Source organism: Bubalus bubalis, chromosome 8 (assembly GCF_019923935.1).
Source record: "Bubalus bubalis isolate 160015118507 breed Murrah chromosome 8, NDDB_SH_1, whole genome shotgun sequence".
NCBI classification, from domain to species: Eukaryota; Metazoa; Chordata; class Mammalia; order Artiodactyla; family Bovidae; genus Bubalus; species Bubalus bubalis.
In genome coordinates, this window is record NC_059164.1 from 7818112 (window position 1) to 7844415 (window position 26304).

Here is a 26304-nt window from a genome sequence, read left to right on the forward strand (position 1 = left end):
TTTTACCTATTAAATTCTTTGTAAGTCTAGTACGCATAGTTTTGATGACTTTAACTGAAAATCTGCCAATTTTGCTTGGCCTCATTCAGAGGCTCCCTCATGGTGAGCCCTCCCTCATTCTGAACTCCCTTAATATTTTATTTTCCTTATTCTATGGCAGTTGTTACTTGTATTATATTTAATATTTGTATAAGTATCTGTGAGACCAGCAGATTCATTCATCTTGAATGCTTAATATCAAGTTAAGAAAAAGAAATCCTTTCTTGATGAAATACAGAAAACGTAGTTTCCTTTACATCTTCTTAGCACTTTCTTTACAGACTCCACCAGTCCCTCATGTACTCTTGTGGCTTTTTCCAAAATCCCCTTGCTGTTAGGTCTTTAATTTTTAATAACCCTCTTTCCTTCATGGCCAGAAATCTTTAATGCCCAGGGTTGGTATAACAAACTGATTTCCCTTTCATAATTCCTGTGACATTTCTTAGCTAGTTGTGGGTACCAACGATTTATAAGTCAGTCAGTTTATTTCCCTTTAGGTGCCTAGAATGTGAATTTATGCTGTTATGGCACCTTGGATGCCTGGGTACAGTAACTGGTACAGGCATTCAGATATCCTACAAATACAGATAACTGAGTAATAGGTCATGCTCCATGACTTATGGTAGTTATATAAGTTCTCCTGTAAATTATAAGAATAAATAAGTAATTTTAACATATATGATAATTGATTAACAGTTTATAGAAATACTATATATGGTAGGTTTATGAGATAGCTAAAACCTTTGCCTGCTATTAAACCCTCCTTTCCTGCCATCAACATCAGCCTTAAAGTCAGCATCAGCCTTAAATCCTCTTTTCCTAGAGTTTAAAGCAACACATCTCTTGTTACTCAGCTCTAGCTCTGACATTAGTGTTTCCCAGTAGCTCTGCATCCTTCTACATGTATTACCATGTGAAATGACGCGAGACTCTGGGTTACAAAGAACTGACAATCAACTTGAAGTCACTAAAGAAAAAAATGAGATTTATTGGGAAGGTGCTGCTGCTAAGTCGCTTCAGTCATGTCCGACTCTGTGCGACCCCATAGATGGCACCCCACCAGGCCCCGCCGTCCCTGGGATTCTCCAGGCAAGAACACTGGAGTGGGGTGCCCTTTCCTTTTCCAATGCATGAAAGTGAAAAGTGAAAGTGAAGACGCTCAGTCATGTCCCACTCTTGGCAACCCCATGGACTGCAGCCCACCAGGCTCCTCCATCCATGGGATTTTCCAGGCAGGAGTACTGGAGTGGGGTGCCACTGCCTTCAGTGTGACAGAGTAGACAAGGACTTGACAGCCAGGCTTTAGAAAGTCAGACATCCAGCTGGCTGGTCTTCAAGGGCTAGGATCCCGGGTTCCACGTTATCTGTGCTCTCTCTTGCCCTCGTCTTTACTCTTAGTACTTGGTAGTTCAGCATCCCTGTCCCGATTCTCTTACCAGGCTGGAAACACTGACACGGGCTGCTTATAAGCTGGTGTTTTCTCTGCTTTGCTGCCCTCAGAGGTGCAGAGGTGAGGTGCAGCTCAGTTTTGGTTGGAGAAGTCCCAGAGAATGACTGGCCCAAGTGGGATCTCTTGTCTGCTGCTAGACAGGGCACAGCGCTCCCAAGACTGTGGTGGGTGGCAGCAGGGAAGATCCATTGCAGGCAAAGGGAAAAGATGTGCTGGCCATTCAGAACTTCTGGTTCTACTTCTTCTTAGTAATAGGTCATGCTCCATGACTTATGGTAGTTATATAATTTTCCCTGTAAATTATAAGAATAAATAAGTAATTTTAACATATATGATAATTTAACATATATGATATTAGTAGCAGTTTATAGAAATATTATATATGGTAGGTTTATGAGATAGCTAAAACCTTTGCCTGCTATTAAACCCTCCTTTTCTGCCATCAACAGCAGCCTATTTCAGTAGGCTATTTCAGTAACCAGAGAGTGAGCATGATTCTCTGGCATCTTCTGCATTGGCAGGCAGATTCTTTACCACTGCAGCTCCTGGGAAGTCACTATTTTAAGGGGAAGTTAAAGCATTTCGGAGTTGTTAATATCCTTGCTACTTAGGCACATTTGTAGCAAACGTTATTCTCTGTTGGACCAGTGAGATTGGAGTGGTAATATGATAGTAACATGGTGATTCCTCCTTAGATAAATGATCACTTTGATTTGCTTTCTCTTCTTTGAGGATGATGTCCATGTGGTTTCAGAATGACCTAAATTATATCAGTACTAACTTGAAAAGGCAAATATCAATACTAAGACATTTTCCACAGCAGTTAATTAGATTACTTAAGGGAACATGTTTTCATTTCAGTTGTGAGTTTCTTTAGTTAGTCATCTTTATATTATCACGAATGTTTATTGTTGAAGGTACAGCATTGCTTTCCATTTTTTTCCCATGGTCTCGCATCGTGTTTTATTTCTTAAGTGTCTAGATGAGACAAAGGAAAGATTGCTTAATGAATACTCTGTTTTAATATTTGAAAGTATATATGAGTTCCTGAGTTAGGGTTATTTCTAGATTTAAGAATGCCAAATATAATTTAATTTAAAGTTATTTCTGTAAGTCTGTTTGGCAAGCTCTTTAAAGAAAGTTTTTTTTTTCATTTTGGGATTTTTCTGATTTTCTAACCAAGTGAAATTTTAGAAAGCTGGATAAAGTCCTTAAAAGCAAGAAAGCTGACTTTTAACCCTGAACTAGAAAATTTGTTCTCCTCTCTTCACAGTTAACTCAAAAACTTGGAGAAGTTAAAGAGAGAGACAGAGAGAGAGAGAGAGAGAAAGACGAAAGACTTGGTTCCTTAAGAAGCTTTTGATACTTCTGGCTCTGTAGCCTCTGTCCTTACAGGAATCTTGACATCAGGAAGGGAGACAAACCCTCACATCTTTTCTCAATGCTTTTGCCTTTCTTCTTGAATCCTCTACCTGAGGATTTTGTGTCGGCCCCTGCAGTCTTGTAATTTAATTCACGTTTCTCAAATCATATTCGTTCTACATTTTTGGAACTCTCTGATACTGTTCTTTTGTGAATGTGGTTATAACAAAATCTCTTCTGGATCTGGATTCCTCTGCTTTATCTCACACCACATCAACAATCCTGTTGTGTTTCTGCTCGGGCGTTAATAGAAAACATTCTACTGGGCCATGGGCATGCCCGTGCATTTTATAGATCACCTGAATAATAATCAAGTTCATAGATGTGTGTGTATATTTATGTAAAAACCATATATGTTTTAGTGCAAACACAAGTCTTATGTGACAGGGATTAGAAAAGGAGAAGCAAAGACTGAGATGCAAACAGGTTGTTCAGTTCAGTTCAGTCGCTCAGTCGTGTCTGACTCTTTGTGACCCCATGAATTGCAGCACGCCAGGCCTCCCTGTCCATCACCAACTCCCAGAGTTCACTCAAACTCATGTCCATCGAGTCAGTAATGCCATCCAGCCATCTCATCCTTTGTCGTCCCCTTCTCCTCCTGCCCCCAATCCCTCCCAGCATCAGAGTCTTTTCCAATGAGTCAACTCTTCACATGAGGTGGCCAAAGTATTGGAGTTTCAGCTTTAGCATCAGTCCTTCCAGAGAATACCCAGGACTGATCTCCTTTAGAATGGACTGGTTGGATCTCCTTGCAGTCCAAGGGACTCTCAAGAGTCTTCTCCGAAACCACTTTTCAAAAGCATCAATTCTTTGGCGCTCAGCTTTCTTCACAGTCCAACTCTCACATCCATACATGACCACTGGAAAAACCATAGCCTTGACTAGACAGACCTTTGTTGGCAAAGTAATGTCTCTGCTTTTGTATATGCTATCTAGGTTGGTCATAGCTTTCCTTCCAAGGAGTAAGCATCTTTTAATTTCATGGCTGCAATCACCATCTGCAGTGATTTTGGAGCCCCCAAAATAAAGTCTGACACTGTTTCCACTGTTTCCCCATCTATTTCCCATGAAGTGATCGGACCAGATGCCATGATTTTAGTTTCCTGAATGTTGAGCTTTACGCCAACTTTTTCACTCTCTTTCACTTTCATCAAGAGGCTTTTTAGTTCCTCTTTACTTTCTGCCATAAGGGTGGTGTCATCTGCATATCTGAGGTTATTGATATTTCTCCCGGCAATCTTGATTCCAGCTTGTGCTTCTTCCAGTCCAGCATTTCTCATGATGTACTCTTCATAGAAGTTAAATAAGTAGGGTGACAATATACAGCCTTGACGTACTCTTTTTCCTATTTGGAACCAGTCCATGTCCAGTTCTAAGTGTTGCTTCCTGACCTGCATACAGGTTTCTCAAGAGGCAGGTCAGGTGGTCTGGTATTCCCATCTCTTTCAGAATTTTCCACAGTTTATTGTGATCCACACAGTCAAAGGCTTTGGCATAGTCAATAAAGCAGAAATAGATGTTTTTCTGGAACTCTCTTGCTTTTTCCATGATCCATCGGATGTTGGCAATTTGATCTCTGGTTCCTCTGCCTTTTCTAAAACCAGCTTGAACATCAGGAAGTTCACGGTTCATGTATTGCTGAAGCCTGGCTTGGAGAATTTTGAGCATTACCTTCCTAGCGTTTGAGATGAGAGCAATTGTGCGGTAGTTTGAGCATTCTTTGGCATTGCCTTTCTTTGGGATTGGAATGAAAACTGACCTTTTCCAGTCCTGTGGCCACTGCTGAGTCGTCCAAATTTGCTGGCATATTGAGTGCAACACTTTCATAGCATCATCTTTTAGGATTTGAAATAGCTCAACTGGAATTCCATCACCTCCCCTAGCTTTGTTCATAGTGATGCTTCCTAAGGCCCACTTGACTTCACAGTCCAGGATGTCTGGCTCTAGGTAAGTGATCACACCATCGTGAATATCTGGGTCGTGAAGATCTTTTTTGTACAGTTCTTCTGTGTATTCTTGCCACCTCTTCTTAATATATTCTGCTTCTGTTAGGTCCCTACCATTTCTGTCCTTAATTGATAACAGGTTGTTACCGGGGGTAATTGAGGACACATACCCAGGAATGCACAACATACAGCAAGGAAGAAAATTGTTCCCTAAAAAGGATTAGACTAAAACCTTGCATAGGAGCAGAACTGTAATCAGACCTCAGATTTTTGAAATACAGGCAAAAATCCAACCTGTCTTAATTATTGTAGCCTGTTTCTGTTTTTAGATTCCTGACTCTCTACCTTCCATGATGTTTTTTAGCAAATGTAACCTAAAGCTCTGCTGCTCTAGCTTTATTTTTGGACTTTTTCAACCTAGAATGAAATTCATAACTGAATTGTTTTCACCTGGACTTGTTTTCTGCAGTTCACAGAGAGCAGCACAGGATTTATCTCTAGCCAAGAAACATTGATAGTGCCTCTGTTGTATGCAAGACCTAATATCGGCACTGTAGGGAATTCAGAGAGGAGGAGGATGTGGCCTGTGTGCGTGTGTTAAGATTTTTTTTTTTTTGCTTGGTCAAATCAGAGTTTTATAAATTATTAAAATCAGTAAGTGAATTTATCAAAGTCAAATTACATGTAAATTAATTATATACTTAATTTAGATGTAAATTAATTATAAAATTAATTTACATGTATTGGGAACAGACATTTAGAAAATTAAATAAATTGAGAAAAAAGGAAAGATTGTTTCTGTTACACTGTTAGAGTGATCTGCATCCTACCTAATCACATAAACAGAGCCTAGAATAGACATTTTACAATCAGCTCTGAATTTTCAGTTATGCAGAAATGTTCTTAAGGAAAATATTCAAGCAATTTCCTTGAAAAAGATTGTGATGGTAAAGAATGTCCTGTGACCATTTATAGAGCTTTGGTAAGTTATCCTCTGATGGTTGATAGCTTTGGTTTTCAGGAGAATAGTGCATCTTCCCAGAGAAGGCGATGGCACCCCACTCCAGTACTCTTGCCTGGAAAATCCCATGAATGGAGGAGCCTGGTGGGCTGCAGTCCATGGGGTCGCTAAGAGTCGGACATGACTGAGCGACTTCACTTTCAGTTTTCACTTTCATTCATTGGAGAAGGAAATGGCAACCCACTCCAGTGTTCTTGCCTGGAGAATCCCAGGGATGGGGGAGCTGCTGTCTATGAGGTCGCACAGAGTCGGACATGACTGAAGCAACTTAGCAGCAGCAGCAGGTGCATCTTCCATGAGGAGCCATGCTCACGCTCAGTTGCGTCCCACTCTCTGTGACCCCATGGACTATAACCCCCTAGGCTCCTCCATCTATGGAATTTCCCAGGCAAGAATACTGGAGTGGGTTGCAGTTTCCTCCTCCAGGGGTTTATTATTATTTTTTTATTAGTGCTCTAGGTACATGGGTTTTGAATAGTCTGTTTTCAGTCTTATTTTCCCAATAAATAACCTTGTTTTCATGGTGCAGTTTAATGGAATGCAATGTTTTTCAGGGACAAATGTATTGGTTGATGGAATTATCCAAATTTACTGATAAAATTGGTTCATTTTTCTCCCTCCAGAATTTAGAAAACATTCAAAATTGTGTAATATTAAGGAGAAAATTCCATGGACAGAGGAGCCTGGCAGGCTACAGTCCATGGAGTTGCAAAGAGTCAGGCATGACCGAGCAGCTATCACTCAAGGAGAAAATTGCAAAGTTTCTATGAAATGCCATGAATGACATGTCGATGTTTTCAGTATGTGGTTAAGAGATGACTTTTAAACGTTCAATTCAAAGTCCTCCAGAGTTTCACAGTATTTTGAGATTTAGTTGATTTACAGTGTTGTGCTTATTTCAGGTGTACGGCAAAGCGGTTCAGTTACACATGCATATGTATCTGTTTTTTTCAGATTCTTTTCCCTTATAGGTTATTACAAAATATTGAGTATAGTTCCCTGTGATACACAGTAGGTCCTTGTTGCTTATCTATTTTACATATAACAGTGTATATATGTTGATTCCAAACTCCTAATTTATCCCTCCCCCATTCTCTTTTGGTAACTATAAGTTTGTTTTCTATGTCTGTGGCTCTATTTCTGTTTTGTATATAAATTCAGTTGTATCAGTTTTTTCCGTATTACACATGTAAGTAATATCATATGATATTTGTCTTTGCTTGCTTCACTTAGTATGATAATCTCAAAGTCCATCTGTGTTGCTGCAAATGGCATTTCATTTTTATGGCTGAGTAGTATTCCATTGTATAAGCATACATCTTCTTTATCTGTTCACCTGTTGATGGACGTTTAGGTTGCTTGTATGTCTTGGCTATTGTAAATAGTGCTGCATGTGTGTGTCTTTTCAGATTACAGTTTTCTTCAGATATATGCTCAGGAGTTAGATTTTAGGATCATATGGTAGCTCTATTTTTAGTTTTTTAAGGAACCTTCATACTTTTCCATAGTGGCTGTACCAATTTACATTCCCACCAGCAGAGTAGTTGGGTTCCGTTTTCTCCACATCCTCTCCAGCATTTATTATTTGTAGACTTTTGATGATGGCCACTCTGACCATTGTGAGGTGATACTTCATTGTAGTTTTGATTTGCATATCCTTAATAACTAGAGATGTTGGGCATCTTTGCATGTGCCTTTTGGCCATCTGTATGTCTGCTTTGGAGAAATATCTATTTAGATCTTCTGCCCATTTTTTGATTGGGGCATTTATTTGTTTTTTGATATTGACTTGTATGAACTATTTGTATGTGGGTGTTAGTCACTCAGTCATGTCTGACTCTTTGCGACCCTATGGACTATGGCCTGCCAGGCTTCTCTGTCCATAGGATTCTCCAGGCAAGAATACTGGAGTGGGTTGCCATTCCCTTTTCTAGGGGATCTTCCCAACCCAGGGATCGAACCTGGGTCTCTCGCTTTGCAGGCGGATTCTTTCCCCTCTGCGCCACCAGAGAAGCCTCCTGTTTGTATATGTTGGAGGTTAATCCCTTGTCAGTTACATCATTTGAGAAAGTATTTTAAATAAATAACATTTCAATGAATATGTGGGAATTAGGTAATGACTGACACCAGAGGAGAAGTATTAAGTCATAAAGTTTTTAGGGCTTATTAAAAAGTTAAGGTTTCACTTCAGTTCAGTCGCTCAGTCGTGTCCGACTTTTGTGACCCCATGAGCCGCAGCACACTAGGCCTCCCTGTCCATTACCAACTCCTGAAGTCCACCCAAACCCATGTCCATCGAGTCGGTGGTACCATCCAACCATCTAATCCTCTGTCGTCCCCTTCTCCTCTTGCCCTCAATCTTTCCCAGCATCAGGGTCTTTGCAGATGAGTCAGCTCTTAGCATCAGGTGGCCAAAGTACTGGAGTTTCAGCTTCAGCATCAGTCCTTCCAATGAATATTCAGGACTGATTTCCTTTAGGATGGACTGGTTGGATCTCCTTGCAGTCCAAGGGACTCACAAGAGTCTTCTCCAACACCACAGTTCAAAAGCATCAATTCTTTGGCGCTCAGCTTTCTTCACAGTCCAACTCTAACATTCATACATGACCACTGGAAAAACAGGTTTACTGAAATATCCTGAACATTTGCAAACCAATCATAATGTGAACATTTCGCTGTAAAGGTTTACAATAGAAAGAAATTGCTAGGGTTTCATGGAACTATTAAAATTGAAATTGAACCTCTTTTGGGGAAATTTCAATCTTTTCTCTATCACTTTTCAAAATAAACTGTGTCCCCTAAGTATTTAATGATATTAATTCATTAAGTAAATGACATTGTATTAGAGTTATATGCATAAAGTAACCTTTTTCTCTTAACCCTTTTCCTAATCTTTAAACAGTTTCCTTAATGTTTTCTTTTTTCAGTTTTTTAAAAAACCTTTCTCTATTCGTTTTTTCTGGATTTTCCAGATGGCATAGTGGTAAAGAACCCGTCTGCCAATGCAGGAGATGCAAGAGACATGGGTTCGATCCCTGGGTCAGGAAGATCTCCTGGAATAGGAAATGGCAACCCACTACAGTATTCTTGCCTGGGAGATTCCATGGGCAGAGGGGCCTGACGGACCACAGTCCATGGGGTGGCAAAAAGTCAGACATAACTGAGCATGTGGGTGCACACGTGTGCGCGCGCACACACACACACACACACTTTCTACCCGCCCAACCCCCCACCCACCTCACCCCCTCTGCATCCCTTTTTCCAAGTACCTGTTTTCTCCAGGTTTAATCTTCTTTGGTCCCATCTGCCTATATGGCTCTACTTGCCTGAAGATCAGACATCTGGCAGCCTTATATGTCTGAGCTAGCTCCACATAAGTTGATACGAAGCAAAAGTTTCTGCACAGATGAGAACTACCACAAAGCCTATATGGTAAAGCCTGTGGTCAGTGGATGCCCGAGCTAATATTTCTCCACTCAGGAGAAGGTTCCTAGTTCTGCTTTGAACATACCCTTTGACTCAGACCTCTCTTCACCTGGTGTTCTAACAAGCCTGTTTCTCTAAGCTGCCCAGCACAGGGATGGTTGAAGAATCTGTGGCAAGACTGAGAAGGGTGTGGTGGTGTTAGAAGGAAGTGGCACAGTTACAGCTGTAAGAAGGAAAGCTTAATGGCAAAGAAAGGATGAAGCATCTCAGTGAAGCAGAGGAGCTCACAAATATCGATTATTGAGATCAGGAGGCAGTGGCCCTGTATACTTGCTGTTAAAGCCTGCTGGCTGTCACTGGTTCATAATTGACCCCATCATCAATTGAAGATTAGTTTTGGTTTATTATGTGATATTTAAAATGTTATAGAAGTGCATAGTACTTTTTAGAATTAAAAATTTATTTTTCATAAAGGCAGGCATTTCAAGAGATCAAGTTTTGTTTACTTGTAAATATGACCAAAGCAGATGTTAGTACAGTATTTTTGTTGGTTTCTTTCCCATCTTTTCCTCTATGTCCACTGAGATGGTGTTTTTACAAAAGACTTTTGTCTCTTCTCTTTGAAGACAGACCCTTTATCTTAATTTCTACTAATGCTCTTCTGTGGTGTGGTTTGATAGATACACCTCTGCTAACTCCTAAGTCGCTTCAGTCGTGTCTGACTCTGTGCGACCCCATAGAGGGCAGCCCACCAGGCTCCCCCGTCCCTGGGATTCTCCAAGCAAGAACACTGGAGTGGGTTGCCATTTCCTTCTCCATTATACACCTCAGTGTCCCCTAATAAAGATAGTCTTCATAGCAGTAGATAGCGAATCCTTCCTGTAAAACATGAGCATACTGATTAATTTTCCACAGCTTCTCCTTCAGCCTCTCTCCTTACTTTTGTTACATGGCCAAGCTTGTTGTTAACCTGTGTGTATTTGGTGACACTGTTCTTTCCCCCACACACCTGTCAAGCTTCCCCATCCATTTCCACTCTACAGGAGTCCACAGAGTTGGCTTGAACTACTGGCGTCAGCAGATCCTCCTAATATTGATTGATTTACAAGTGCAGAGGCTGTTCTAGGCGCTAGGGAAACACAGGAGAGCCAATGCGTAGAATTCCAGGTTCTTGAGTAGTTTGTGTTCTAGTGGGGGAGGAAGACAAACAAATAATTTAGATAGTGAAGCAAGAACAGTGCAGTGTGCTGGGCTGAGGGGGCACCAACGCAAGAGGGGAGCCCCAGGAGGGCTCTGAGGAGGAGCTACCTGAGGACCCACCCAAGTCAGGAGGAGTCTTTGATTGTAGAGAGCATGGCTGCTCATCGCTGGGTGCATCGGTGCCTATTCGTTGAATGAATAAATGAAAGAATAAAGCAGAAGATTATTGTGTTAAGTTTCTTGGGTTTTATACAGAATAGTTTAGTGAACACAAACACTGTACATGCCCTTATCTACCAACTCTCTAGAAAGAAAAAACACATAGGCACTACTTAAGTGAAGAAACTAAAGCTAACACTTCTGATGTGAGGGGAGATTAAGCCTTAAAATATGGAGTTGGGAAATTCACTAATTCTTAAAATTTTTAATTTAAAATTTGCTAGATGTGTAGCAGTGTGTTAACATGCTATGGAGGAGTAAAAAAAAAAAAAAAAAGAAAAGATGAAATTAATGTGAATTTGTTCCTCAATGGCCTTCATGGGGGGAAACACCAGTACTATAGGAGAGTTTTATGAGACAGCATATGGTTAATGATTCAAAGGCTTAAATGATTCAAGTAAATGTTGTTGGTTATGAAAAAGGAGAGTCTTTGTGGGCTGGGGCTTGAGCAGTCACAAACACAGCTCCAGAGTCTTGAGAGACTTATTGAAATGAAGTCTGCTGCACAGAAGCAAAGTGCATATAACTCGATAGTTTTCCCATATTAAGGAGATAACTTTCTGTCCTGGCTTTTGTGAAGAGCAAGCTACATACTATTTGTGTTTGAAGAACTTTTCGTAAGATTTTTGGATGAGCTTTGGTGTTGCAGAAAAATAGTTCAGTGTCTTCCCATTGTCACTGAGGAGGATGAGGATGAGGATGGTTTGCAAATAGCGGATGCGGGAGATGATTCCTTTGAACCAGTTAGCATGTAAAGGGAAAGCACTTTCCTCTGGGATTTCTTTTTCTTAATTTATTTTTAATGGGAGGATAATTGCTTTACAATGTTGTGTTGGCTTCTGCCATACAACAGGAATCAGCCAGAAGTATTCGTGGGTCCCCTCCCCCTTGAGCCTCCCTCCCACCCCTCTCGGTCGTCACAGAGCACAGGTTCCCTGTGCTGGAGAGCAGCTTCCCATCAGCCTCTAATCTGCACATGGCATTGCATATATTTCAATGCTACTCTCCCCCTGAGGTTACTGATATGTGTGCACTAGTCCTGGGAGCTATGGAAATATTTGACATTGTTGTTACCTCTTCTTGTCCTTTGATTTCTTAACTAAGTGAATATATGAGGTCAGATGTCATGCCTGACTTTTTTGATTTGTTGCCTAATGTATTTCTTGGCTGTGTCCTAATCTACTTTTTTGCCCTTTTGCAATTCTGTCTTCTGAGGATAGGAGATAACTTGAAACAAGGGTGAGTTGTAGATCAGTCTCTCTCCTGTAGGGGTCGCTACGAGAGTGGCAGTTTGGGATCTTTGCTGGTCACCCAGCACCGTGTGGCATGACTTGACACAATTAGCCTAAGGATTGTGAGATCTGGTTTGTGTTGATATTTTACTTTTGAGGGTCATATGAGCTGTAACTCCCATCAAGAATTCTGCAGGCTCATTACTATGTATTTGATCACTTTGGTTCCGTAAATGCTACACCTGTGCATTTTTTTTTTTAACCTCTCATATTTGGTGCATGGTTATTTTAGAGTTCTCATCATGCCCCATTTGCATATGAGAAATCTATGCACATAGATACATTAAACGTTTTAGTGGCTTTTGCAGCACAAATGCAAATGATGGCAGCCTAAACTTGGCCTTCTCTAGGACCTCAGATTACTGTTTAATGGGTTTGTCACTCAAGACACTTACTGGCTGGCCCCAGTGCTTTTAAAAAATTGAATCGAGCATGATGAGGTGCATCCCCTTGATTAAATGTTTTTCCTCCTATGCAATCACCATTATCTGTTTGGCTCCCATTCTTTTGAGGCAGCCCTGCATTGCAAATCAATATCTTTCTGAAGAGACAGTGTCTTGTGAATTGCCTGGACAGAATATGCACGGTTACTTTGGCTGCAATGCTGCTGCAGAGCCCGGATTACTCTGTCTTCCTGGGAACTCCACAGGCAAGTCCATCGTGTTTAGAGGAAAAAAAAAAAAGAGAGATTCTTTTGGGAAAAAAAATTAAAGTGTTAAAGCTATTGATCCTGAATGTGAGCATGTCCTTTGTGTTCTTCTGCACCATTTTTGGTCTTCTTCCATGGAGATTAGCTTCTCGAGGTATTTCTGGGTGTTTTTTTTTTTTTTTTCTTTCCCCTGCTTTTGCTTCCCCCTTTCTTGGTTGTAGTACGGCCGTACCATTTCAGCTTGCTAGTGCAGAAAGATGTGAATTCAGTTGCTGTATGAGCCTGGCCTGGTGCAAACACATTGCTAGAGACATGCTAAAGAGTTCCAGGTGATTCGAGCCTGAGAGAGACAACAGCGAAACGGTAAGACGGAGCATGCTTAAAATTAGAGCAGGGGGTTTAATTTGGAGCATCTCTGCAAGTCTGAATCCTGACTCACTCATTTACAACTTGAAAAGGATTCATTTTGTGCATGTCATTTTACTCACTCCCTTCTATTTAACTGCCAAAACCCATCACAGGTTGATCCAGGGGCTATTTAAACTAAAGATCTGACAGGAGGTTACCGACGGCAGAGTCTCTTGAGGTTTCCGAGGCTACTGCTTGTACTTTGTAAACACCAGAAGCAGCGATAAGATGAGGAAAAGGTTTGCGACTGTGCTTCTTTGCCGGAGCTGAATGTTATTTCTTCTGAAACTCATCTTATTTATTATAGCTTAAAGAGATCTTATGGATTGTTTTGCCCGGCTATGCTTGGCTGAATGCCCTCTGAGTCGAGCTGGTGAAGGACGGGAGACCACTTTTCTCATTTGGATAAACGGATGTCCATGAATTAGCTGGAATGGCTCTGAGTGCAATAAACATCTCTAATATATTAGGGATCTGGGGCTTCCTCCCTGCTCCTCCGCCCTCCCTTCTGGAGCACGGAAACGCACCTGCTTTAAGTGTTTGCTGCCTGGCAGAGGTCAGTGTGCTGGCATTTTGCATCTGCCCACCTGGAGTGGTTGTGCTTTCATGTACAGAAGTGGGCATCCTTCATGCAGCTCTGCTTGAAGTACTGACTCTAAGAGTGGACTGTTAGCATTTTGGATGCTAATGGAGAACTCCTGCAGGCATGAAGGTCCGGGCAGCAGAGAGGCGCCTCCAAAATGATGCCCACCTGCTTGGGGAGAAGATAACAGCTGAGAGACAGAAATGTAATAAACCGTGATCTCTGCAGAGGTCGAATTCCTATTTCCGTTTGTTAATGGGCACCTTGTCTTAGGGGTGGGGGTGGTTGAAGTTGAAAGACATGTTTTAATATTGTTCAAAGTGAGACTACTACATTGCACGGTTCTGGTGATTTTATAAGGTTCCAACTGTTGTATAGGTACTGGATGTTAAGGATGTCAGCATTTGAATTTTTTGCCTTTAAAAATGTTCTCCTTATGTATACTTTAACTGAGTACTTCATGTAAAATGTAAATGATGATGATGGTGAATATTAGTTGAGAAAATCATCAGTAACTTGGTGTGGCATGTTGGTCATAAGCCTGTTGTAGGTAATTTTGTGACATAAGTATTTCTAAGAAAGAACACTAGATTACTTGTAGGCTAGTTGAGAGAATTAGTGATAATGTTTGGGTTCACTAGAATTTTTTTAAGGGGGACCTTAAATATTCTTCTGTATTCACTCAACTATTTATTGTAAAGGTCAGACATTAATTTTTGGCAAGGAATATTTGGATTTTCTTCCAAAGATAGTTAAAATTTTCTGTTATTTTTGACCATTTATTTTTTCCTAAAAAATGGAGATGAACTATACAAGCTATCTTTTCTATACTTTAGTTGTTCCTTTTAAAAAAAGAAAACAACTTTTTTTTTCTACTCAGAACATGATGTGCCTGTGTTTGCTGTTTCTTTTCCTGAGAGTGATATCTTCTAGTTATTTATATTTTACCTTCACTTTTTGTAAGCTATGAGGTTTCTTTTTTTTCGTCCTGTGGCAGGAGTTGTATGATTGCAAAAAGTAAGTAATTTTTTAAAAGGAGAATAGTAGAGCAGTTAATAAGATTGATTTTCCTATCAGTTTTTTTTAAATTCCTCATTCTGCAAACATTTATCAGCCATTTACTCTATGAGGCATCGTGAGACGTGCTGTGAAGGGAGTAAAGATGAAGTAGATATACTCCCTTCCCTGAAGGAGCTTAGGGATCGTAGCTTTGGTATTTTTCTCAGGAATATGCCCCATTATACTCTTTCATGAATAAGTAAATTTGATGCTTTTTATACTTTTCTACTTAGGAGAATTGTCCTCTATTTATATCTTTTAATCATTTATTTATTAAACAAGCATTTATGGAGAGTCTACTGAGGAGCAGTGTAACTGCTGAGACGCAGCTAGTCCCTGTCCTCAGGAAACTTACAATCTACTCCTTAAAATAGTTCAAGGAGACATTTTTAAATTTTTTCATTTTGAGCAATTGTGAAACATACAGTATATGCTTTGATTTTTTTCCATTTTAAAAATTGTGGTGAAAAATATATGTAACACAAAATTTTCCATTTTAACCATTTTTAGGTGTGTAATTTATTCGCCTGAGTACATTCCCAATGTTTTGCTATCATCATTGCTGTCCAAGTGCAGAACTTTTCATCATCCCTAATAGATATTCTGTGTCAATTAAGTGATAACTCCCCAGTCTCCGTCTCCAGCCTTTGATAATCTCTAGTCTACATCTGTGTCTATGAATTTGCCTTTTCTTGGTATGTCATATCATATTAAGTGGAATCATAAGGTATTTCTCCTTTTGTGTTTAGTTTATTTTATCCAATGCATTTTCAGGATTCATCCATGTTGTACCATGTATCAGAATTTCATTCCTTTTTAATGTATGCTTTAATTTTTTTTAATATGGAAAAGACAGCAGTCTCCACCCCCCCCATATAATTTCAATAAAGCAAGTTCCCATATCGACTTCTATGGACATCTAATAAATATGGATAATTTAGAAATACTAAAAAGCCTAGAGGAAAGTGTAGAATTGAGGAATAGAAATGCACTGATCTAAGGAATGATCCAAGGATATATTCATTTGGATTCTTTACATGGCCTGGTAGTTGAGCATGGTAATTGGGCTAGTTAGATTTTCATGTGAAGTTTTTGCTTACAGAAAGCAACTGTCATCTGAAATATATAGTGGAAGGCTGGACTGTGGGTTTTGCAATTGTGAACATTCAGATTTTACCCACTCTGCTTCTAGTCTGTTAATTAAAAACTTTATAAGCAAAGGTTGATCATGTTGAGATCCTCTTGCAGAATCAGAGACTCTTAGAACTTGGAGGTACTTCAGCAGTCAGTCGTTTAACCAGTTGACTCATCTTCGTTTCATCTGGCCAGTTGGAGGGTGAGACTGCACTCATCTCTCGATGCCCACCGCAAGTCTTCTCCCACTCCCCAGTGCTGTTCTCAGTGTACACCCAACCCCCAAATCACAGATCTCCTCTGAGTTAGAGGGGGATGAGAAAGGGGACAAGATTCATGCCCATTAAGCAGATTTCCACTGGATGAGGTCAGCCTGGCTTCATCAGTGTAGCATTCTCCTTCTCACATTTCTTCCTGATGATACTATTAAATCTAAATGACTTTCTCATAGATCTTTTTTAGAAAGCTGAGTTAAGGCTCTAGAGCCTCTGTTTATCTACCATTGACCAATATGATGATTCTTAGATGGGTTCAATCAACACTTTAAATCCATGCCTTTAACATACTCTTCAGGAAACACAGGGCTTCCCTGGTGGCTCAGAGAGTAAAGAATCTGCCTGCAATGTGGGAGCCTTGGGTTCGATCCCCGAATCAGGAAGATCCCCTGGAGTGAGGAATGGCAACCCACTCCAGTATCCTTGCCTGGAGAATCCAATGGACAGAGGCTACGCCCATAGGGTCACAAAGAGGCAGACTCGACCGAGCAACTAACACTTTCACTTCAGGAAACACAAACATACATGGGAAGAGGCCTGAGCCTTCCCATCTTCCCCATCAGTCTGTCCTTCTTAATAAATCTTTTGCTTTCTGCCCCAACCCACATACACCCTAATACTTTGATTTTCAGCCTTGACTTTTGATATGCAGATCAACTTTTGATAAGATTAACAGCCAGATTAGTCAAAAGCATGTTAAATTTACATGGTGGAAGTGATGAGGAGGTGGCAAGGATGGGTCGGAAAACCTCAAAGCACAGAGCAGTTACTTTGCTCAGTTCTAAAAGCACTTTTCTTTTGTATCAGGAGAAGAAATAGTGAGAGAAGTGTGGCAGGTCAGATCTGTGCTTTCCTTATTTCTCTCAGGATCTAAGTCCCAAGGGACATGTAAGGAAGATAACCTGGTGGTCAAGAGCTTGGGCTTCACAGTCAAAGTCCTGAAATAATTCCCGTTTCCTGTGCATGCTCTGTGTGATCTTGGACATGTTATGTAACTCTTGTGTGCCTCAATTTAATCATCTGTGAAACCGGGATGATGTCGTAGAGATTAATTGAGAAACTACTTATGAAACTTTTAAAATAGCATCTCATTTAATAAGAGTTTAATAATAGCCATCATCCCAGGTGGCTCAGTGGTAAAGAATCTGCCTACTAATGCAGACACGCAAGAGACACACGTTCAATCCCTGTGTCAGGAAGATCCCCTGGAGGAGGAAATGGCAACCCACTCCAGTATTCTTGCCTGGAGAATCCCATGGACAGAGGGGCCTGGCGGGCTACCGTCCATAGGGTCACAAAGAGTCAGACATGACTGAGCACACACAGTAGCCTTCATCATCATTGTCATGGTCATCTAGAAATCCTTGATCTCCATCTCTCTTTTCTATCAATTTATATCAGATCTTGCCCAAGATCCTTCTCCAGTTTGCTAGTTTATTGGGCATATGTGACAGTTTCTTAATGTTATTGGGTTTGGGTATAAAAGGTGAATAAAAGAAAAAATTCTTCAGTATTCTAGTTACAATCTGGCAGGTTTGGGAAGGATTATATGTTCTGTAGATTTCCTCTTCGACCCAACTGATACAAATTTGCTCCAGTGGCTTATTCTGTAGCTAAATGAGATCTTGCTAAAAATACAAAGCTGACAGTGAAATGTTCCTGGAAGCACTGGGGCTTGTTTTCAGGTGGCAGCCAAACAGCAGGGTGTGTGTATCCCACTGTTCTGCTCTCTTCACCTTGAATATCTCAGTTAGGATTCACTATTGAATTTTGTCAGTCATGGGAAAGGTTTACAGAACCAGCCCTCATGAAAGCAGTCAGGACTTCATTATTAATGGATTGCTGTCAAATTTATGATCGTCGAAATTTTAGTTCTTTACAAAAGATGGGCCAGCTGTTAAAGCTACATTGAGAGATACTTCCATTTTCTGCCCAGAGGTTCATTGTTCCCTGTGTTTCTCTTCATGAGCTCTGTGTGGTTAGTGACCCATATATGATTCTCTGAAAATTTTAAGAGCTTCAGAAGTCAATTCTATATTGAGTGGTGCCCTATATATTTCTGAATTCTTTGGTGAAGTTTGCATCTAGATTTATTTTATTAGAATAAAACCATTAAACTTCTAAACTTTCTAGCATCACTCTCGACATTGATCACTATTATTTCCCAAGCATTAATAATACATTTAGATGTTATTAAAAAAAATGGTTATTATAGTTGAGGAGATAGAAGTTGTGTTTATTTATACAGCCATCTGTTTGAGAGTAAGAAGAAAGTACACAATTTTATTTCTCCTTCAGGGAAGGAATTTAAACATATTTATAATCTTTATTTTTAAACGCTGTTCATATGGTTACCAGGGGAAAGAAATTCAGGTCCTGATGGATCAGTAAGTACCTGCAGTACTGTCTTGTTTCAGCTTTATATTTTTAATGTTATTTTACCTTCTGGATGCTTTATCTTACATGAGGGACAGAATAGTGAGCTACAGATATTTGAAACGTTTAAACATGAAGGAAGAACTAGGCTAGTTTAGTACAAAGAAGCTGTGGGTGGTGCAGTGAGGCTAGGAACAGAAAACAGAATTCAGAAGGCATTGAGACTCTTGTTTTCACAGCCTTTGAGACACATGACAGTTTCTCTTGTCCTCATGATGTTAAAACAAACAAACAAACAAAAACCCTCAAATGCTAAGCATATGTGTACAGAAAGCAGTCTGACCATGTTATTGATTTTAAACATCTACGACTCTGAGTTCAGCCTGGTCTCTTTATTGGTTGTTAGTGCTTCTGAAATGAACAACCTTTAACATTGCCCCAGTATTAGTCAGCGCCCCTCCCTGGGTTATTTTGTACCTCTGCATGGTATGGGGTCCTTTGAAAACACAGCCTGGTTTCTCCTTCTCAGGTAGGACCCCAAACAAAACCTAATACAGAGAAAAGCTCTATTTAAACCTGTAAATTCTATGAGAGAGGTGAGGAAAAGTCCCTATTTGCAGGAACAGACTTTTTTCTAGAGTAAGAGCTGTAAGGGAGTAGTGTCTTGGTGAAGAAACTAATTAGCCATGTTGTGTGAACCGTGTTCTGTAGCTCAAGTCTCCTGTTGCGTCGAGGGTGGGTAGTCCAGTTCCCCACTGCAGCTGTGGGAGTTTTGTGGGTTAGAATAGGCTTTTGCTTTGTGGAGTCTCAGTAAGGCCACTCCTGTTTCGTGCATGCGCATTCTCATTTCATGTGTCCATTTCTGAGCCTTCTGGCTCTAGATGGGAGGGGGGAAGCAATATAGATGTCAATGCTAACATTTCACCTCCCAACACCCTGTGTTCATGTGGCTTATGATATGACCGTGATACTCATGGCTCTCTTTTTTTCCATGATGGAATTTTTAAAAAGATCTGTTTATTATTTTTATGGCTTTGGTGGGTCTTTGTTGCTGCATGCGGGCTTTCTCTCGCTGCAGCAGTCAGAAGTCCCTCTCCACAGCGGCGTGCAGGGTTCTTGCCGTGGCTTCTCTTGTGACGGAACACACACTCTAGGAGAGTGGACTTCAGTTGTTGTGGCTCGTGGGCTCTAGAGCTCTGGCTCAGTACCCGCGGGCCCGGCCCTCAGGTGCCCTGTGGCGTGTGGAATCTTCCCAGAGCAGAGATCAAACCCGTGTCTCTCGCATCGCAAGGCAGATTCTTAACCGCTGGACCACCAGGGAAGCCCCTTGATGGAATTTTAACCAGCATATAATTATGGTTGTCAAGTGAGAAGCAGAAAATTCACACATCGTCTCCTTTCCCCCTCTGGACCTTTTGGAGATATTTTGTAAGTTTTTACTGGAAATAGTTAGGAAAGAGGCCCAGACTTGCAGAGAATTGTCCGTCCTTCTGTTTGGGAGTAGGGGTTCCAGTCCTTTGTCTAGACTAGGGCAGGAAATGAACAGTTATGTCTCATAGGCAGAGGGCTTTTTTTTTTTTTTTTTTACCTGTTTTATACTACATGGCACTGTTCACATATGTAAGTGCCTTTTAAAATTTCACTTTTGGATCCTAAAGTGACTTCCTTTGAATTCTTTTTTTTTTTTTTTTTCTTTTCAAAGTTACCACATAAACTCTGGTAGATAAAGAATAAAGTGAAATTCTCTATTCAATTCTCCTTAGAATACTTACGTGGTAATTTTTTTCACAGATAATAGTGGCCCAGAGCAAAACAATGGCTTCTGCATTAGAAACACATAATTCCACAAGTTTCTACGCAGGAAGTAATGTTACTTGTGTTCTTACAATCTCTGTGTAGTCTTCTCTACTCCTCATGTGCTCCAATCCCATTGCTTTTTAAAAATTCATGTATATATTGGGTGTATCTTATTGGAGAATTTGTCTTCAGAGTTCAAAATTATATAAAAGAATTAGCTGAAATTACCATGATATTTGTTGGGAAGCTTGAGCAAAAATGCTACCCAAGGAATGTTGAAATGATTATCACTTATTTTGTACCCAAAGACAGAAACAGATTTTGCCTCTCGAACGCTTGACTTCTTTCACAATCTCAGTTCTTTATTTGACCGTAGCGGCAGACTTTATTATTCTTCCATGCGTTAGAGCATTGCACCTCAGACTTTAATGTCCACACAGATCCCCTGGGTGTCTTGTTAAAATGTAGGTTCTGATTCGGGAGAACTGAGTTAAGGGTGGGGCCTGTGATCCTGGGTGATGTCTGCGCTGGTGCTCTGAGGGCAGCCAGGGGTAAAGACTATTCCAGATGAAATCCTGATCACCCAAAATAACCACATTCCAAAAAACAGACAACAACTAACAGCAGAGAGGGCATTTCAGCCCTTACTGTGAGTGTTCATTCAACCTCATGTTAGATTTGTCATTATGAAATCATGGAATTTTAACCAGCATATCATATTGGATATCAAGTGGGAGTCAGAAAATGTCAAATGTCTTCTTCTTTCTTCTTTTGACCTTTTGGGGCTAGTTAGTTTTTAGTGTCGAAATAGTATAAAATAAAGAACCTAGAGGTCAGTAAATACATGCCTCTGTCTATGCCAGCCTTTAAGCAAACTGAATCTCTTACATTTAAATCAAGTGTATAATTATACCAGAAGGGAAAGCAACTCAATAAAATCATTTTAGTAATGCATATTGAAGTTTAAAAACTCCTGGGAAGACTACCTACATATTTCATAATACAGTCAGGAAAACCACGATTGAGTCTCTTGGTGATAAGCACTGAAGCCCAGGAAGGACGTGATGAGACTACAGTCACTGAAGCGGCATAAAGGAATGTGATGTCCTCAAGAGTTCTCCATTCAGCTGTGTCCATTAGCCGACAGATTCAGACTGAATGAAATTAGGTCAGACCCCAAAGAAACCGGTCAGTAGAAAAATAAAGCATTTTAAAGTTAAATTCCAGTAACGGAATTCTGGCGAGTGGAAACGGCTGGTGAAGCCTTTTCATTGACGGGGAAAGAACTGGTCTCAGAAGGTACCTCGCTGTACTGTACGCAGTTTCTTAGGACTCATTTTTGAAATGGCCTATGTTTAGTTAAAAGGGCAGGCTTAAACTAAGGAAAAAGGAAACAAGAAGGAAAACAACCCATCTCTGAATAACTATTATCAGAGTACCCATTTCCTGCTGTCTTTTGAGTGCTGAGAATATGAAAAAAATGGAAGGTGTGGTTTCTCTGCTCAGGTGTTTGCAATCTGGTTGTGGAAATAGAAATACATGAGCAACAGAGCAAGACAAACGCCTCCTCCCACCCCAGCAGATAAACCAAATGCATGAGAACAAATTCCATAGTAGCTTATATGAAAACACATTCAGTTCAGTTCAGTCGCTCAGTCATGTCCGACTCTTTGCGACCCCATGAATCGCAGCACGCCAGGCCTCCCTGTCCATCACCAACTACCGGAGTTCACTCAGACTCACGTCCATCCAGTCAGTGATGCCATCCAGCCATCTCATCCTCTGCTGTCCCCTTCTCCTCCTGCCCCCAATCCCTCCCAGCATCAGAGTCTTTTCCAATGAGTCAACTCTTCGCATGAGGTGGCCAAAGTACTGGAGTTTCAGCTTTAGCATCATTCCTTCCAAAGAACACCCAGGGCTGATCTCCTTCAGAATGGACTGGTTGGATCTCCTTGCAGTCCAAGGGACTCTCAAGAGTCTTCTCCAACACCACAGTTCAAAAGCATCAATTCTTTGGCGCTCAGCCTTCTTCACAGTCCAACTCTCACATCCATACATGACCACAGGAAAAACCATAGCCTTGACTAGACGGGCCTTTGTTGGCAAAGTAATGTCTCTGCTTTTGAATATGCTATTAGACGGCATGTATTTAAGTGACAGGTTATGAGGTACAGTCTAAATAGGTGGTGTTCTTATTGCGGGCATTTTTGGTTGCGACAATGACCTTGACACAGGGACATGACTAGCATTTAGTAGACAGGACTGGGGTTACCAGTGTCCCACAGTGTGACTGCTGCCGTGTGCTGCTTGCTCATAACCAAGCCCTCAGCCAAGAGGCCCCGGACACTGTCACTGAGACAATGCCAGGACTAGAGAGTTAAGGAAGATCCATGGAGGCTGGAGCTCTCAGGAGAGGAGTTCCTGGTGTGAGCCTGTCTGCCTCCTCTCTAAATCTTAAAATCCCAAGAGAAAGAAAAGGTAAAATGAAGCACAGAGAAGTGAATTTATGTGTCTGGTCTTATCTTTGTAGTTGTTCTACTTAAAATCATTTACCAGCAGTGACTATTAATAGTAATTTATAGCAAAGGGGAAAAAGTGGAAATGGTAACAGATTTTATTTTCTTGGGCTGCAAAGCCACTGTGGACAGTGACTGCAGCCAGAAATTAAAAGATGCTTGCTGTTTGGAAGAAAAGCTATGACAAACCTAGACAGTGTATCAAAAAGCAGAAGCATCACTTTGCCGACAAATACCCATATAGTCAAAGCTATGGTTTTTCTAGTAGTCATGTACAGATGTGAGATTTGGACCATAAAGAACGCTGAGTGCCAGAGAATTGATGTTGCTGGAATTTGAATTGTCGAGCTTCAGAAGAGTCTTGAGAGTCCCTTGGACTGCAAGAAGGTCAAACCAGTCCATCCTAAAGGAAATTAACCCTGAATATTTATTAGCACTGATGCTGAAGCTCCAATACTTTGGCCACCTGATGTGAAGAGACAACTCATTGGAAAAAACCCTGATGCTGGGAAAGATTGGGGGCAGGAGGAGAAGGGGGAGGTGACAGAGGATGAGATGGTTGGATGGCATCACCAGCTCAATGGATGTGAGTTTGAGCAGACTTTGGGGTATGGTGAAGGACAGGGAAGACTGGTATGCTGCAGTCCATGGGGTCACAGAGGGTCACAGAGTCAGATATGATTGAGCGACTGAACAAAAACAACCTCCAGCAGTAAGTTGAGTTGCTGCCTGGAGTTTGTAATGGAACGGTTGAGCTGTCAAAGGCCTGAAGAGTCGTTTGCTCCAGCTGTGTCACATTACAGATGAGAAGACTGAGACCCAGGGAATTGAAGCGATTTGTTCTGAGACACTTGTAGTTTAGTTGCAAAGTCCTGTCTGAGTCTTTGCAACCCCATGGACTGAAGCCTGCCAGGCTCCTCTGTCCATGGGATTTCCCAGGCAAAAATACTGGAGTGGGTTGTCCTTTCCTTCTCCAGGGGATCTTCCCAACTCGAGGATCAAGCCTGAGTCTTCTGCAGTGACAGGCAAATTCTTTACCATTGAGCCACCAGGGAAGCCCTCTGAGTAGTATGGGTAATATGGGTGGCATTCTTGCCTATATATTTGCTAATGTTCTGAAGGTGATTTTAGGCAAGATGTTGGTTCTGATAAAATAGAGTTGTAAGTAAAAGGACTCTCAGGCATATATCCCGTTATATACATACAGATCGTGCATTCTGGTTTTTTTTTTTTTTTATTGTTCCATGTAGTCATTCACACTGCCACACAAACTCATACACACAGAGGAGAAAAGAGAAGGCTATAACCAAAGAGAGGACAGCATGCTTTTAGATCTTGCAGGTTTAGGTTAGAGATGAAAGCAACTTAAGAATTGATTCTAGTGGCATTAGAAATTACTCCTATACTCTCCCCCTTCATTCGCCATTCACCAATTCTTTACAGTGGATGAAGCTTTTTATCCTATAATGCTTAATGTTCAAATAATCCAGGGAGAGGTGATACTCTGATTTTAAGTGTTCAAAGACTTGTGAATGACTGAGGATTGCTTTCTAATTGGGAGCAGATTTTGAGAGAAGACGATTTTTGTCTGAGTAAGACAAAGCCACGAGGCCCTCACTGGGTAACAGATGAAGGGAAAACAAATGGAAGAGGTTGTTTCCGTGTCAAGAATTGTGCTGCTTTCAGTTTTGCATTGAATCTGGCATGGATATTCCTTTTATGAATGTCAGAAGATCATGATGGAAGCCGGTTCTTTTTCTGGTGTTTGCCTTCATAGAGTGTGGAGTGAAGTAGAGATCACCCTCTGAACCCAGTAAAACGCCGCTCATCAGAAAATGGTTGATTCAAAGGGACAGTTTTCGGCCCCAATGAATGTGCTTGCAGTGAGTGCCAACCTTAACAGAATTAAGTTGTGCTGTTTCAAATCCACTGCTGTGAGTTTGGGAGACAGTTGTCTGGATTTTACATAGCTCCAAGCGAAAATTGTAGGTCAAACTGTGACTTTTGGAGCCTCCAACACAGTTTGAATTGCTAACAATTTTTACTGAGTTTTGAGTCTGTGAGCTTATATACAGACCCCTCTTAATGATGAGTGAACCGAAGTAATGGATTCCAAGGAACGTCTAAATGGGTGGGTGCATCTCTAACCATGTTTGAAATTCTGGGTTCTGTTGAATTTACCGGAAAAAAGAAAGGAACAGAAGTTTATTTTGGTATTTGTGATGATTTCTTTTTTTCTGTTTTCAAGTACCATCAGACATCCCTGCTTATGTAAATTTTGTCACTTCAGTTTCTAAGTGGATCAAGGAAGTGTGAAAAAATGCCGTCACAGAGAAAACATACCCTGTTTCCTGGTAACACTGGAATGTCTGTTGTTTTCAGGCAGTACTGCTGGTGTAGCTATTCAGTGTGATTGGCTTGGTCCAGGGCTTGGAGTAAGAGGAAGTCTATGGCTTGGTGTGCCCTGTGCTGAGCAAAGGACAGTGAAAGCTGATGGTGAATATCACGTCTACGAGTCTTCTGTGCCTGGAACATCCCCAGCTAGTGCCCACATCATTAAAAATATATGCAGTTAATGTAATTTTGAAAACCAATTTGTCTCAATCTATTTAAGTACTGATTACTGCCTTAATTAAATTCCCTTAATTTCAAATACTTAGTGTGACAGATTATCTTAACATATTTCAGATACTTTTTAAACAAGGAAAACATGCACAAATATTCTTGCACGTTATATTACCACACTTATGCTCATCCTATGTTAAAACACCAACACTGGGTTTAATTAATTTCATATTATTTCTATATTTCTTTTTATGCCTTCCTAAGAATATGGGTCTACTTAGTTAGATTCCTTCTAAGGGTTTCAGTAATAATGTTTTTGAATCTTCTTGGGATTGTGTAATCTTTTCTGTTGTTGTAGTTTAGTTGCTAAGTTGTATCCAACTCTTTTGCAACCCAATGGACTGTAGCCTGCCAGGCTCCTCTGTGCATGGGATTTCTGAGGCAAGAATAAGTGGATTGCCATTTCCTTCTCCAGGGGATCTTCCCAAACCAGGGACTGAACCCATGTCTCCGGCTTTGGCAGCAGATTCTTTACCGCTGAGCCACCATGGAAGCCCGTTGTGTAATCGTTACAAATCCACAATTAAAACAATGTCTTCACAGAATAGCTGGGGTTACAAGATCTGGAGTTGTAAACTGTTAAGTTCAGTTGCTCAGTCGTGTCCAACTCTTTGCGACCCCGTGGACTGCAGCATGCCAGGCTTCCCTGTCCATCAACAACTCCTGGAACTTGCTCAAACTCCTGTTTGACTATTGTGGTCCACAAAAGTCTTGGTTGATTTTTTCCAGAGTGATTCAGATCTGAGTCATTGGTTAGCACTTGAATTGAATTTTCTGTTTAAGGGTTAAATTTCACTTAGTTTTAAAAAGTTAACTTATTTCCAAAAAATGTCTTCCATAATGACGTCACATTTCTTTACCATCTGG

The 26304-nt window shown here is 40.7% G+C and overlaps 1 protein-coding gene and 1 long non-coding RNA gene across 13 annotated transcripts in view; one reads left to right on the plus strand and one right to left on the minus strand.

The window, feature by feature from the left end:
• CDK14 (cyclin dependent kinase 14) overlaps window positions 1–26304 on the plus strand; it is a 662006-nt gene that overhangs the window by 116628 nt on the left and 519074 nt on the right. The window contains exon 1 of one of the 12 annotated variants that reach the window (XM_044946422.2): window positions 12896–13027. The exons of the other annotated variants lie outside the window; for them this stretch is intronic. The gene's annotated coding sequence lies outside the window, so the exon portion shown is untranslated. Of the gene's footprint in view, window positions 1–12895; window positions 13028–26304 lie in introns of those variants that run through there. 12 annotated transcript variants of the gene reach the window in all.
• Window positions 10053–13857, minus strand: LOC123334631. The gene is made up of 3 exons (XR_006552615.2): window positions 13600–13857; window positions 10314–10491; window positions 10053–10183 (listed from the first exon to the last, which is right to left on the minus strand). It is a non-coding gene; the product is annotated as an uncharacterized LOC123334631 (long non-coding RNA).